The following is a 15,700-nucleotide window of genomic DNA, read 5'->3' on the forward strand; positions in this document are numbered from 1 at the left end:
AGGCGACCCATTATAAAGGGGGGTGGGGGGGGGGGGGGGGGGGCCGCCCGTCGGTTTTTCCAGCGTGCTGCCATAAATCCGGGCGTTCTGGACACCGGTCCACTCTTTAAATGTTAAAATTTGCGTCAGACCCGCCCCAGCCGGTCACAAGCCATGGATCCTAAACCGGGCAGGTGTTGTTTTTAGTGCGGGGCTCGGGAAACCCGTAACCCCCCTTTTCCCCTAAAAACACCCAAAGAACCTAATAACCCCCAGATCTCAAAAACCCCCCAAAACCCCAGATCTCTAAAAACCCCCCGGTTTCTCAAATAACACCCGGTCTCTAAAAACACCCAGATCTCAATAACACCCCGACCCTTTTAATTAAAACCCAGATCTTTTAATACCCCCCGATTTTCAAATAACCCCCCCGGATCTCTAAAAACCCCCCCGGGTCTCTAATAACCCCCCGGACCTCTAAAAACCCCCAGATCCTCTAATAAAAACCCAAAATCCTAATAAACCCCCCGTTTCTCTAAAACCACCCGTCCAAGAACCCCCCAAAACTCTTTCCCCCCCCAAAACCCCCGGGCCAAACACCCAAATTCTCTAAAACCCAGATCTCCAAATAACACCCAGTTTCTTTTAAAAACCCCCAATCCTTAACCCCAATCCCCTAATAACCCCCAATTTTCCTAAAAACCCCCCAGACCCTTTAAAAAACACCCGATTTTCCAAATAAAAACCCGGATCTAATAAAACCCCGATCTCTAAAAACCCCCGGGACTCTAAAACCCCGATCCCCTAAAACCCCCAAAATCTTTTAAAAAACCCCAGATTTTAAAAAAAAACCCCCGATCTTAATAACCCCCAAAAAACCCCGGATCTCTAATCCCACCCAGACCCCCTTCTAATAACCCCAATTCTAAACCCCCCTCTAATAACCCCCGGGTCCTCTAACCCCAGATCTCCTAAAACACCCAAATCTCAAATAACCCCCGATCTCTAAAAACCCAATCTCAATAACCCCCATTCTAACCCCCCCCAATCTCTCTAATAACACCCAAATTTTCTAAAAAACCACCAGATCCTAATAAAAACCCAGATCTCTCTAAAAACCCCGAATCTCAAATAAAAACCCAAATCTCTAACCCCAACCCTCTAAAAACCCCCAAATCTCTCAAAACCCCCCCAACCCTCAAAATACCCGGTCTCTAAAACACCCAGATCTCAAATAAACCCCCAAATCTCTAATAACCCCCCAAACTTCTCTAAAAACACCCGTCTCTAAAAAACCCCCCGATCTAAAATTAACACCCCTTCTCTTTTAATAAAAAACCCAGATCTCTAAAAACCCCCGGATCTCTTAACCCCCTCCTCTAAAAACCCCCGTTTCTCAAATTTAACCCCCAATCTCTAATAACACCCAATCCCTCTCAAAAACCACCCAGATCCTAAAAACCCCCCCAGTCCCCTAATAACACCCGATCTCAAATAACACCCGATCTCTATAACCCCCGGGAAATCCTAAAACACCCAGACCTCTAAAACACCCTTCTCTAAAAACCCCCCCCGATCTCTCAATAACACCCAGATCTTTTAAACCCCAAATCTCTCTAAAAACCCCCCAATCTCTAAAAACCCCCAGACCCCAATAACAACCCAGAATCTCTAATAACCCCCCAAATTTCCTAATAACACCCCTTATCCCCCTAAAACCCGGATCTCTAAAAAACCCCCGGATCTCTCTAATCCCCCCAGTTCTCTAAAAACCCCCCCAAGTTTCTCTCTAATAACACCCAGATCTCTAATAACACCCAGATCTCTCTAATAACACCCAGATCTCTAATAACACCCAGATCTCTAATAACACCCAGATCTCTAATAACACCCAGATCTCTAATAACACCCAGATCTCTCTAATAACACCCAGATCTCTAATAACACCCAGATCTCTAATAACACCCAGATCTCTAATAACACCCAGATCTCTAATAACACCCAGATCTCTAATAACACCCAGATCTCTAATAACACCCGGATCTCTAATAACACCCAGATCTCTCTAATAACACCCAGATCTCTAATAACACCCAGATCTCTCTAATAACACCCGGATCTCTAATAACACCCAGATCTCAAATAACACCCAGATCTCTCTAATAACACCCAGATCTCTAATAACACCCAGATCTCTAATAACACCCAGATCTCTAATAACACCCAGATCTCTCTAATAACACCCAGATCTCTAATAACACCCGGATCTCTAATAACACCCAGATCTCTCTAATAACACCCAGATCTCTAATAACACCCAGATCTCTAATAACACCCGGATCTCTAATAACACCCAGATCTCTCTAATAACACCCAGATCTCTAATAACACCCAGATCTCTAATAACACCCGGATCTCTAATAACACCCAGATCTCTCTAATAACACCCAGATCTCTAATAACACCCAGATCTCTAATAACACCCAGATCTCTTATAACACCCAGATCTCTGACGTGTGGGGCTTTTCAGAGAAAGAAAGAAGCTAAATGAGAACATGTTGTTTCCTGCAGACATTTAGCACTACTTTGGTAAAACTCGCTGCGATGGTTTTGTCAAACTGGACTCGGTTGTGTGTTTGTTTGTTTGTGGTTTATTAGGATCCCCATTAGCTTCAGCATTCATTAAAAGCTCTTCTTCCTCGGGTCCTACAATCTTTCCTTGACAATACTCATTATAACATTTCATTACACACACACACAAACATACATTTTGAAAATACAAATCATAAGTAAATCTTACAGTTAACACAATTAATAGAAGAAATTAAACAAAAGACACTACTCCGAATATAGATTAATCTATTTTGAGAAATACAATAACAAAACAAAAGCCCCGTACCAACTCATTTTATTTTAAATATTTAATTCCTTTGAAGTAAATATGTCTTAAGTGATTTTTTAAAGCCATACTGAGAGTTGTGTTTCATAGTTGTTGTCCTGGCTGATACCAAAATGATGATTTTCTTTGCGATATCCGCCTAAATATATCGATTCTGGTTCTGAGGAACCGCGGCGTGCGCTATAGCTACACTCTAAGAAATTTCTGTTTATTTACAGTTGTGTGACTGTGTGTTTTCTAACAGACATTGTCCACAGAAAGTGATTCACAGTTGTATTTGTGTTTGTTTATAGCCAGATTGCATTGTGGGACTTTTATCTGTGCTCCGGCGACTTTTGGCGGCCGTGGAGGCCGTTTCTCCGTCTGCATTTCCCCAGTAGGAACCTGGATGAGGGAGCGTCAAAAGCCTCAAAAAAAGCTTCAAAAGTGAAAGTGTTGTGTAAGAAAAGCGGCAAAAAGAAAATGAGAAGCTTTGAAAAAAGCGTCAGAATTACTAAATGTGGCGGCTTCATCTGAGAGAATGAGAAATAACATTTGAAATAACAAGAAAACTGAGTTTTTACTTTTTCTGTTATTTCAAGGATTTATTTGAGTTCTTGGCTCATTTGCGGCCTGCTAAAATGCTACTGAAGCTGTCGAATTTGGCAGAAACAACCATTCAGTGATATATATCCATAGAGGGAGTAGAGCCTTTAATCAAATAGCACATATGATAGGAAGTACGGCTCTTATTAAAACGCAGTTGTCTAGCGCAAATCCTCAAATAAAGACCGGTATTTAATCAGAAGCCGGGTCTCTGATAGTGTCCACACGGACAAATAAAGACGGGAAAAATTAGTGTGGATAATCTCCTAACTTCCTTTTATATAATGTGCATTAAAGTGTATTGTAATGTACATTTCTACCAATTTAATTTAACCCTCCTGTTGTCCTGGGGTATAATTTCCCCCTTTTTTTAAAAAAAAGTTTCTACATCATAAATGTGGGATTCTTTCATCCAAATTGTCCCAATATTACACGGATGGTTCCATAAAACGCTGAAGGATCAGTTCACTACTTTATTGAATTTTGTGGCGTTTTATTTCCCCAAAAAACACTTTGACAAAGCTTATGTAATGTCACACAAATTAGGTTTCCTGACCGTGAATTCGAAAAAAGAAATTCGTGTAAAACTAGTGGTGATATATTGGTGTTCGGGATGTGTACATATACTGATGGTATGTTGCAAAAATGAAGAAAATGTTGAATAAAAAATCTGAATTTGACCCGAATACCATACATGGGTTAAACCAAGTCTGGATCCAATGAATGGGTCGGGCCAGTTTGCAGCTCTCTGTCTGTTTTAATGAGCTCAGGGCCAGAGAGGGAGATGGTTTTTCTTAAATGGATCCCGGGTTTCCCCAGGTTAAGAGCCCGCGTGGCCGAGTAGTTAAGGCTCTAATAACACGCTGAGGGGTGCGTTGTCTTCCATCCTTAAGCAGGATTAAGTGAAGCGGAAATATAAATGGAGTGGAAGTATGCAGTGATCTGAGGAGCAGCGACACGGAGGCCTATTTAAAGAAAGAGCATCACCAGGATCCAGAAATATCTCCGCTTTTGCCCAAAATAGTTTGCCCTCTTTTTTTATTTTACTGCCAGCGGATGCTAAATAGATAACGGGTTGTATTTCTAATAATCCAAATAAGAAAGAAAATACATATTTTGAGTGTATCTGTACTGAGCTGGTATCTGCGTATGGAGGTGTCTGAAAATCAACACTTTTGTTGAGGATTTTTATCGATGTTTTTAACTTTTTCTCACGTTTTGGTCCCATTTTTCAACACTTTTGATGCTTTTTTCCATGTTTGTCACTTTTTTTGGATGTTTTCAACACTACGTAATGCTGTATTAACTTTATTTTTACAGTTATTTTTGGAATTTATGGTCAATAAACCTCATTTATAGGAAATTATACCTAATGTTTGAGTTAGAAAAGCAGAAATTAGGAATTATTGAGACTAAAATTAAAGGAATGGATGTTGATGATAATCACAGACTGGAATATGTCAACTTTTTGGGACGTCCAGCTGGGAGGAAACCTCGGGGAAGACCCAGGACTAGGTGGAGGGACGTCCAGCTGGGAGGAGACCTCGGGGAAGACCCAGGACTAGGTGGAGGGACGTCCGGCTGGGAGGAGGCCTCGGGGAAGACCCAGGACTAGGTGGAGGGACGTCCAGCTGGGAGGAGACCTCGGGGAAGACCAGGACTAGATGGAGGGACTTCCAGCTGGGAGGAGGCCTCGGGGAAGACCCAGGACTAGGTGGAGGGACGTCCAGCTGGGAGGACGTCTCGGGGAAGACCAGGACTAGATGGAGGGACGTCCAGCTGGGAGGAGGCCTCAGGGAAGACCCAGGACTAGGTGGAGGGACGTCCAGCTGGGAGGAGGTCTCGGGGAAGACCAGGACTAGATGGAGGGACTTCCAGCTGGGAGGAGGCCTTGGGGAAGACCCAGGACTAGGTGGAGGGATTATATCTCCAACCTGGGCTGGGAACGCCTCGGGACCCCCCAGTCGGAGCTGGTTGATGTGGCTCGGGAAAGGGAAGTTTGGGGTCCCCTGCTGGAGCTGCTGCCCCCTAGTCCCGATACCGGATAAGCGGCTGAAGATGGATGGATGGATGGACGGAGGACCTACAATAAGAAGACACATTTGTTAGTTTTTACAAACAAAAGAATAGTTTTTAGTCATTTGTCTGCATCATGCCAAGCGGCCAAACTGTGGAATTACAACTCCAGGATGGTAGGGGAGGACTCCTCCCTGGTTGGCTCGCCATGACATCCTGACCCGAACCATAACCAATCCCGCTCCTCCTGCCTTAACCTAACCATCCCAACCAGAGCAGGAAACAAGGACCAGCCACTCAGGGTTTTTAAATTCAATTAAATTTTATTGAAATAGCACCCAATCAACAACAACAGTTATCTCACAGCACTTTTCATAAAAGAGCTGGTCTAGATCCTACTCTGTGATATTATTTACAGAAACCCAACCAGCTTTGTTCCCTAATGAATACATGAGTTCCCTAATGAATATTCATGAGTCTTCCCCCTAACATCCTGCACAAAAAAACAAAAACAAATCGCGGCCCGTCATGTGAAAAACAGGCATTTTTCCAAACAGACGTTTCCCTCAGACTTCCATTGCGATGAGGTGTCTATAAATCAGAGAATACAGTCTTTAAAACGCTCACAACACACAACATCATGTCCTTTTTTCCCCTAAATATCCCATAAATGTAACATTGTTGTTGTTCTAATCAAATAAATCAAATTAAATTAAGTGTATGGTTCCATCCCTGCTGTCATCTCTCTCTCTACCTGGAGCCATGCTGCTGTACGGGATGTGGGTTTAACTCACAGGCAGCCTGCAGCACAACGCCATACACACACATGTCTTCACAGATCACATTCCTCTGAGTGGCATACAGTATGTATGTGTGTGTGCATGTGGTGTGTGTGTGTGTGTGTGTGTGTGTGTGTGTGTGTGTTTGGGCCTCCAGCAGTCAACGTCCCATGTTGGATAAACAAGAATGAAGCAGTGCTGCCAGAAAGAGTAAGACAGAGCTCAATCTGAAGTGTGGGAGGACAGCAACGGAGCTGCATGTGTGTGTATGTGTGTGTGTGTGTGTGTGTGTGTGTGCGTGTGTGTGTGCATGTGTGTGTGTGTGTGTGTGTCACGTCTATCCGCTGTTGCTCTGAGCTGGTTAAGTGCCATCCCGCCACGCCCCTCTGGCCCCTGCTGACTGCGTGGGTGGATCAGTGTGTGCACATTTGGGGGAATCGTGCGGTTCCTTCTGAAGAATGTGGGTGATCGTGGTGTGTAGGACGCAGCGGCTCGTTTGATTTCCTACATCAGGAGGGAAATGTCCCGTGGAGAGAAATTGCAAGCCCATAGCAACGGAAAGCGAATACAAGATGGATGACTAAAGCCGAGAGGACTTTGAAACTTCTGAAAGTGAAGACACGTGGACATGTGACAGCAAAGCTGGGGACTTTGCAATCAGAACATCTCGTTGTGTTCAGGTGACTCAAAGACAAGCTTTGACTGGCGACCCTGGGAAAACCCATTTTCGAAAAAAGCAACTACTTGGATATAGTATATATTTGCAACCATGCAACGTTTTTGGGTATTCTTTGGCGCTCTCTCAGCATTTTAACCTCGTTTAATCCAGCTGCTAGCTAACGGTAGGCTAACATAGCGGCTGTCAGGTGGAGTGTTAACTGCGTCAGGTGCAGCGATGCTTCTGTTGCCTCCAACGTCCATTTCGGAGCATCAGAGGGCAGCGCAGGAGCTGATTGTCTCTAGATGGTCTCAGACTTTAGTCTGTTCAGAGTCTTCTAGCTGTAGCCATAAGTCAGTCCCTCCAGAAAAACGTGATTATGCGATTGCATAGTCCAACGCATAATCACCCAATGTCTGCATATTTATGCGGGGGAGCTGCATTTTTTTAAACACGCCGCACTTTCGCCGCATAAATTGCCAATTTCCGTCCAAAATAAAGCGGGCTTGCATGATTTTATAATCCCTGCAATTCCGTTGCAAAAAAAAGTTACATATATATTAACAGAAAGTTGAAAAATGTTGCGTTTGCGTCACACAAGAACGCCATGAAGTGACGTAATTACGCAAAGACAAACACAGTCTCTTTTTCATCAAACCGCAATTTTTGTAAGTTCCCCCAATTTCATCGCGTAAAATTGCAAAAATATCCCGCAGATTCCATCGCATTTTTAAGAAAACGTGCCGCATAATTACAGATTTTTTGCACAATCCCCAAAAAAACTCTTCAAGACTTATAAGTGTGTGCGTGGTTTTTTTGATTTGGCCCCAGCGCAGGATTTCAGACACAGTCTAGATAATACTCACTGTCTTGTAGCAGAAACAGAGAGAGAGCATCAGAGCCTCGAAGCATGAACACTGAGGAGTGCTCTGAGAAAGTTTTAGTGTGCCCTGGGGGGGGGGGGGGAGAGATGGGGGGGGGGGGGGGAGATGGGGGGGGGACAGGGAGAGCTAGAAATGTACTCAGCACATTTCATATTTCGCTGTTGTGTTGTTTAGAAGAAGGGAGGAGGTGAAACGCTGACGGCTGCACAGGGTAGTGCTCCCCCTGCTGGGAAGATAGATGGATGGATGGTGATAGAAAATAGATAGATAGATAGATAGATAGATAGATAGATAGATAGAAAATAGAAAGAAAGATAGGTGAATAGATAGATAGATAGATAGATGTAGATAGATAGATAGATAGACAAGATAGATAGATAGGTGAATAGATAGATAGATAGATAGATAGATAGATAGATAGAAAGATGGGTGAATAGATAGATAGATAGATAGATAGATAGATAGATAGATAGATAGATAGATAAGTGCAATAGATAGATAGATAGAATGGATGGATTAGATTGATAGATTTGTACAGTCTGATGCCATGAGGGACGAAGGAGCCCTTGAGTCTGTTGGTCCTGCACTTGAGAACTACAAGACAACAGACAACATTATGGAGAGGATCCCCTCAGAGACAGACCTTTAAAACCTCTTTAAGACCTTTCTGTTCAACCAGAAACAGATCGGAAGTAGCTAGTGCTAAACCCACCAGACTCCATTTAAAAAAATAGCACTTTTAGCTTGTGCAGAGCCGACATATTTCACATGTAAATCGGTAAAATATGTGTTTATTTCAACAAAAACTAGAGTTTTGATGATTGGAAAAGTGGAAAGACGACCCAAAACATCTTTTCTTAGTTTTATTTTGTTTCTGTCGACTTTGAATGAAGCATGTGTCATGATGCTAAAATCACTGTTTATTTACATGGACTCTGGTGCGTTTAGCAAAGGCAATTTTGCGGATGTTTTTCAAGGATCTTACTCTTTAACAGAAAGATCGACCTCCTTAGAAATCATTTCCATAATGTTGTCAGACTTAAAATTAAAAATCAGAGCTTGTCAGCAGCAAAACGGGCACTTTTGTGAAGGCAAATACAAACTGGACAATCATCCTATTAACTTACATTGCAGCTTGTTTCCCCACCGACTGCAGATCTCACTTAATACTGGACCAGTGTCAAAGATTGTTGTTCCCATCAGTCACTTAGACACCAAATCATAGGAAAATAGGGTTGAAAACAAGGTAGTTACCCTTTAATAATTATTAATATAATAGTAGTAGTAGTAATCAAGAAATATGATGATTTGCCTTCCTCCTCTGGAACTTTTAGACGTTCATGTAAATTGCAAGGTGGGTAAATAAATGGTGGATAATTTGACATTTAAAATGCCTCTCTGGCCATGTTGGTGCCCAGTCAGGACTTATCCGCAGCTTGAGAGAAGCATTTTGTGCAAGTCAAAGGAAAAGCAGACGCATGGATTTCAAAGTCTGCATTACTCACAGAAGAGGCGGCTTTATCGTCCCCAGCCTTCTGTCCTCCGAGTGGGCTGGAAATGGCCTTTTACAGCTGTCACTTCCTGTCAGTGCAGGTCTGCGGAGAAGTGACAAGAGAGGGTGTGAAGCGTTTGAGCATCAGTGGTAAACAGGAGCCGAGGCAATGTAGGCTTTTGGTTTGAAAAGTACAACAGAAGCAGCTTCTCTTCTGGTCATGACGAAGTAGTCTATACCGACAACGTTCCATTTTCGGGATTGCGCCCGATGTCCGTCCCCGTCCTCTGTCTCTGTGTTGGCGCTCTAACCTGCGCTAGTCCAGCTTTCAATTTCTCAAAGGCTGAGCAGGATACCCAGGACTCGGTTTACACCTATCACCATTTATAGTCACTGGGGGGCCATAGGCAGGCTGGGGGGGACGCATGTTACTGTTAAAAAACCTCATAAAGTGACATTTTCATGCCATGGGCCCTTTCAGTCTAACTCGACTTCTTCCCTTTCCAAGAGTCTTGTGCTCTCTCGCCCCTCTCCTCTCTCTTCCTCCTTCTCTCCATCTATATGCAACCTCATCCCATTAATGCATGTTACTAACTCAACTTCTTCCCTTTCCCAGAGTCTTGTGCTCTCTCGCCCTCCTCCCCTCTCTTCCTCCTTCTCTCCATCTATATGCAAACTCATCCCATTAATGCATGTTACTAACTCGACTTCTTCCCATTCCCAGAGTCTTGTGCTCTCTCGCCCCTCTCCTCTCTCCTCCTCCTTCTCTCCATCTGTATGCAACCTCATCCCATTAATGCATGTTACTAACTCAACTTCTTCCCTTTCCCAGAGTCTTGTGCTCTCTCGCCCTCCTCCTCTCTCTTCCTCCTTCTCTCCATCTATATGCAACCTCATCCCATTAATGCATGTTACTAACTCAACTTCTTCCCTTTCCCAGAGTCTTGTGCTCTCTCGCCCTCCTCCTCTCTCTTCCTCCTTCTCTCCATCTATATGCAACCTCATCCCATTAATGCATGTTACTAACTCAACTTCTTCCCTTTCCCAGAGTCTTGTGCTCTCTCGCCCTCCTCCCCTCTCTTCCTCCTTCTCTCCATCTATATGCAAACTCATCCCATTAATGCATGTTACTAACTCGACTTCTTCCCATTCCCAGAGTCTTGTGCTCTCTCGCCCCTCTCCTCTGTCTTCCTCCTTCTCTCCATCTGGATGCAACCTCATCCCATTAATGCATGTTACTAACTCGACTTCTTCCCTTTCCCAGAGTCTTGTGCTCTCTCGCCCCTCTCTCTCTCCTCCTAGCGCTTCCTGCAGGTGGTTCTGGTTCTGGATCTGTGGTTGGAGTCACCTGCTGCCTCCGTGTCCCTGCTCCACACCCTCTGCTACAACTCTGCATATCTCTAGACCTGCTCTTTTATAAAAAAAAAAAAGCGATGTGCGATAAATTTTGTGATTTCGCGCTGTATAAATAAAATTGAATTGAATAAAAAATCACAGCTAAATGGGCCATTTGCCAATGGGTGTTGCGTTCCAAAAATCGACCTAGCCCCGTCCCCTTTTTCCCAAGTTGGCTTTGTGTCCAGGCGTTAATACAGTTATCGGAAACACTGCAGAACTTCATCACCTTGGTTACAGAACCAGGTCCAGTTCTCAGGAAACGGAGATTTGAAGTTATGTCTTTTTGAAGTTGGCGCATCGTTGACTCAGCAGCAGCCGGGAGCAGATCTTATCTCTGGTGATTAACCACCAGTCATTAATGGTTAATTAATTAATTAATTAATTATTCTACGTCTCAAAGGCTTTTTGAGCTCGCTGACTTCAAAGAGACGATGCTTTGATGTCATGTGCACCCAGGAAGTCTCTTCCAGGATTATGAGCCACGCAGCGTTACTTCAGATGTCCTAGTGACTGTGGAGGAGAGGAACGAGAACAGATAACAACGGTAACACATCGGTTCACTGGCTTCTGTTGTTTCTCTTTTTCATTTTCATTTCGTTTTCTTCTGCTTTTGTTTTTACTCACAGGGTTAAGAACTAAGCTGTGGGAATAGATAGATAGATAGAATGGATGGATGATAGATTTATAGATAGATAGATAGATAGATCTATAGATAGATAGATAATTTGTGTAGCACATGTAGACACAGTCACTGTTTTCCATCCGATCAAGAAAGAAAGAAAGAAAGAAAGAGAATGAGGGACTGAAAACCAACCAAATCAACCCCAAAAACCAGATGCAAATGAAGAATTTCCATTTTTTTGTGTCTTCACTTTTGCTTTCTGTCCTGTCGTTGTAGCTCTGCCCTAAAACCAACTTGACCTTTCGCCCCGTGTCAAAATAATGTCCCCGCGCCATGTTGTCTCTTTGGTGGAACGTCTCGCTTGACCGGCGCTGCCTGGAGAGAGAGAGAGAGAGAGAGAGAGACAGAGAGAGAGAGAGAGAGAGAGAGAGACAGAGAGACAGAGAGAGAGAGAGAGAGAGACAGAGAGACAGAGAGAGAGAGAGACAGAGAGAGAGAGAGAGAGAGAGAGAGAGAGAGAAAGAGAGAGAGACGTCCCCCGGTTAACATGGCGGCCAATAGTTACTGAAAGGTTGGAGGGCCCGAGTGGAGCCTGGTTGACCCTCTCTCTCTCTCTCTCTCTCTCTCTCTCTCTCTCTCTCCTGTCTCTCTCTCTCTCTGTCTCTCTGTCTCTCTCTCTCTCTCTCTCTCTCTCTGTCTCTCTGTCTCTCTGTCTCTCTCTCTGTCTCTCTGTCTCCTTGTCTCTCTCTCTCTCTCTCTGTCATGTTAAACCAAAGTGACTGTAGAGGGTCCCGGTGAGGGTCCTGGTGAGGGGCCCGGAGGGGGTCCTGGTGAGGAGCCTGAAGAGGGTCCCGGTGAGGGGCCTCCGGGGCCTGTCCGCGGTGCAGAGGAGCGTCAGCACGCCAACAATGTGCTGCGTCACTGAACTATGTCCCCCGGCATCCCAGCCCTCCGCCAGCTGCAGCTCCCAGCTTTAATCTGACGGCCCTGCTCCTAAATATAACCCCCCCCCCCCCCCCCCCCCCCCCTCTCGGTTCTCTGCTTTCATACAGAAGAAGACCTTGTCTTCTGGGACCGTGACTGCAGAGGGGTGTAACTAAAGAAAATTAAAAGCGGGTGTAACCCACCGACATTAGTTCTCTCTGCAGCTGCAGTGGTTCTACTTCACGATGAGCTGTTTTTGGGGCTTTTGTTGCTGAGAGAACTTACACCAGAGTCCTTAAAAGTGAGGGTAAGTATGGATACAACTCCTAAACCAATGTAATAACTTCTTTTTGTTTTCGGTGTGTTGTCTTGCCCGAAAAACGATTTTGTGGGTTTTTTTTGTCAATGTTTTGGTCACTTTTGTCACAAATTTAAGGGCTTTTTCCTGATGTTTTAGTGACTTTTTCAATGTTTTCGTCATTATTTTTTATGTTTTTTGCACTTATTCTAAAGTTTGTATGCATGATTTTACAGTAGAATGCTGTAAAGTTAAATTGCAACCTTGTTGACATCACAAAATCACAGAAGTCTAAGTATTACAGTTGTGTTAACCCTTGTGTTGTCTTCCCCAAAAACTTTTTGTGTTTTTCTTTGTCACAGTTTACACAATTTTATGGTTTTCCCTGACGTTTTTGGCACTTTTTCAATGTTTTCCTCATTACTTTTTTATGTTTTTTGCGCTTTTTCTAAAGTTTGAATGTATGATTTTACAGTAGAAAGCTGTAAAGTTAAATTGCAACCTTGTTGACTTGACAAAATCACAGTAGTCTAAGTATCACAGTTGTGTTAACCCTTGTGTTGTCTTCCCCCAAAAACTTTTGTGGTTTTTTTTGTCACTGTTTTCACAATTTTTATGGCTTTTTCCTGACGTTTTTGTGACTTTTTCAATGTTTTCGTAATTATTTTGACGTTTTTTTGCGCTTTTTCTAAAGTTTGAATGTATGATTTTACAGTAGAAAGCTGTAAAGTTACATTACAACCTTGTCAACATGACAAAATCACAGTAGTCTAAGTATTACACTTGTGTTAACCCTTGTGTTGTCTTCCCCAAAAACTTTGTGTTTTTCTTTGTTACCGTTTACACAATTTTATGGTTTTTCCTGACGTTTTTGTGACTTTTTCAATGTTTTCGTAATTATTTTTGATGTTTTTTTGCGCTTTTCTAAAGTTTGTATGAATGATTTTACAGTAGAAAGCTGTAAAGTTACTTACAACCTTGTCAACATGACAAAATCACAGTAGTCTAAGTATTACACTTGTGTTAACCCTTGTGTTGTCTTCCCCGAAAACTTTTTGTGTTTTTCTTTGTCACCGTTTACACAATTTTATGGTTTTTCCTGACGTTTTTGGCACTTTTTCAATGTTTTCCTCATTACTTTTTTATGTTTTTTGCGCTTTTTCTAAAGTTTGAATGTATGATTTTACAGTAGAAAGCTGTAAAGTTAAATTGCAACCTTGTTGACTTGACAAAATCACAGTAGTCTAAGTATCACAGTTGTGTTAACCCTTGTGTTGTCTTCCCCCAAAAACTTTTGTGGGTTTTTTTGTCACTGTTTTCACAATTTTATGGTTTTTCCTGACGTTTTTGGCACTTTTTCAATGTTTTCGTAATTATTTTTGACGTTTTTTGCGCTTTTTCTAAAGTTTGTATGAATGATTTTACAGTAGAAAGCTGTAAAGTTACATTACAACCTTGTTGACATGACAAAATCACAGTAGTCTAAGTATTACACTTGTGTTAACCCTTGTGTTGTCTTCCCCAAAAACTTTTGTGGGTTTTTTTGTCACTGTTTTCACAATTTTATGGTTTTTCCTGACGTTTTTGGCACTTTTTCAATGTTTTCCTCATTACTTTTTTATGTTTTTTGCGCTTTTTCTAAAGTTTGAATGTATGATTTTACAGTAGAAAGCTGTAAAGTTAAATTGCAACCTTGTTGACTTGACAAAATCACAGTAGTCTAAGTATCACAGTTGTGTTAACCCTTGTGTTGTCTTCCCCCAAAAACTTTTGTGGTTTTTTTTGTCACTGTTTTCACAATTTTTATGGCTTTTTCCTGACGTTTTTGTGACTTTTTCAATGTTTTCGTAATTATTTTTGACGTTTTTTGCGCTTTTTCTAAAGTTTGAATGTATGATTTTACAGTAGAAAGCTGTAAAGTTACATTACAACCTTGTCAACATGACAAAATCACAGTAGTCTAAGTATTACACTTGTGTTAACCCTTGTGTTGTCTTCCCCAAAAACTTTGTGTTTTTCTTTGTTACCGTTTACACAATTTTATGGTTTTTCCTGACGTTTTTGTGACTTTTTCAATGTTTTCGTAATTATTTTTGATGTTTTTTGCGCTTTTTCTAAAGTTTGTATGAATGATTTTACAGTAGAAAGCTGTAAAGTTACATTACAACCTTGTTGACATGACAAAATCACAGTAGTCTAAGTATCACACTTGTGTTAACCCTTGTGTTGTCTTCCCCAAAAACTTTTTGTGTTTTTCTTTGTCACCGTTTACACAATTTTATGGTTTTTCCTGACGTTTTTGGCACTTTTTCAATGTTTTCCTCATTACTTTTTTATGTTTTTTGCGCTTTTTCTAAAGTTTGAATGTATGATTTTACAGTAGAAAGCTGTAAAGTTAAATTGCAACCTTGTTGACTTGACAAAATCACAGTAGTCTAAGTATCACAGTTGTGTTAACCCTTGTGTTGTCTTCCCCCAAAAACTTTTGTGGGTTTTTTTGTCACTGTTTTCACAATTTTTATGGCTTTTTCCTGACGTTTTTGGCACTTTTTCAATGTTTTCGTAATTATTTTTGACGTTTTTTGCGCTTTTTCTAAAGTTTGTATGAATGATTTTACAGTAGAAAGCTGTAAAGTTACATTACAACCTTGTTGACATGACAAAATCACAGTAGTCTAAGTATTACACTTGTGTTAACCCTTGTGTTGTCTTCCCCGAAAACTTTTTGTGTTTTTCTTTGTCACCGTTTTCACAATTTTATGGTTTTTCCTGACGTTTTTGTGACTTTTTCAATGTTTTTGTCATTATTTTTGTCGTTTTTTGCGCTTTTTCTAAAGTTTGTATGAATTATTTTACAGTAGAAAGCAGCACAATTTTTATGGCTTTTTCCTGACATTTTTGGAACTTTTTCAATGTTTACACAGATGTTTTTAGCAGTTTTTTCCTTATTTTTCATGCTCTTCCGATCCTTTGTCCCGTCCCTATATTTTCTGCAATCAAAAACTTGAAAACGGGTCAAATTTGACCAAAGGACAACATGAGGGTTTGTCAACCATGTCGACATGACAACATCACAGTAGTCCAAGTATTACTGTAAGATTAAATCACAATATAGCCACTATAGTGCTGCAAATAGTACAGTAAACTACTGTAATTTTACTTTTTT

The 15,700-nt window shown here is 41.8% G+C and overlaps 1 protein-coding gene and 1 long non-coding RNA gene across 2 annotated transcripts in view; both read left to right on the top strand.

Annotated features, from left to right (window-relative positions):
- The first annotated feature begins 6,684 nt into the window (after window positions 1-6,684).
- Window positions 6,685-7,695, top strand: LOC116703198 (uncharacterized). Its single transcript, XR_004335372.1, has 3 exons — window positions 6,685-6,697; window positions 7,232-7,241; window positions 7,558-7,695. It is a non-coding gene; the product is annotated as an uncharacterized LOC116703198 (long non-coding RNA).
- A 4,666-nt stretch (window positions 7,696-12,361) lies between these two features.
- Window positions 12,362-15,700, top strand: part of LOC116703584 (paralemmin-2) — a 10,800-nt gene continuing 7,461 nt past the window's right edge. The window contains exon 1 of the mRNA XM_032538375.1: window positions 12,362-12,543. The gene's annotated coding sequence lies outside the window, so the exon portion shown is untranslated. The remainder of the gene's footprint in view (window positions 12,544-15,700) is intronic.

The sequence above is a fragment of the Etheostoma spectabile genome, chromosome 15 (assembly GCF_008692095.1).
Source record: "Etheostoma spectabile isolate EspeVRDwgs_2016 chromosome 15, UIUC_Espe_1.0, whole genome shotgun sequence".
Taxonomy (NCBI): domain Eukaryota; kingdom Metazoa; phylum Chordata; class Actinopteri; order Perciformes; family Percidae; genus Etheostoma; species Etheostoma spectabile.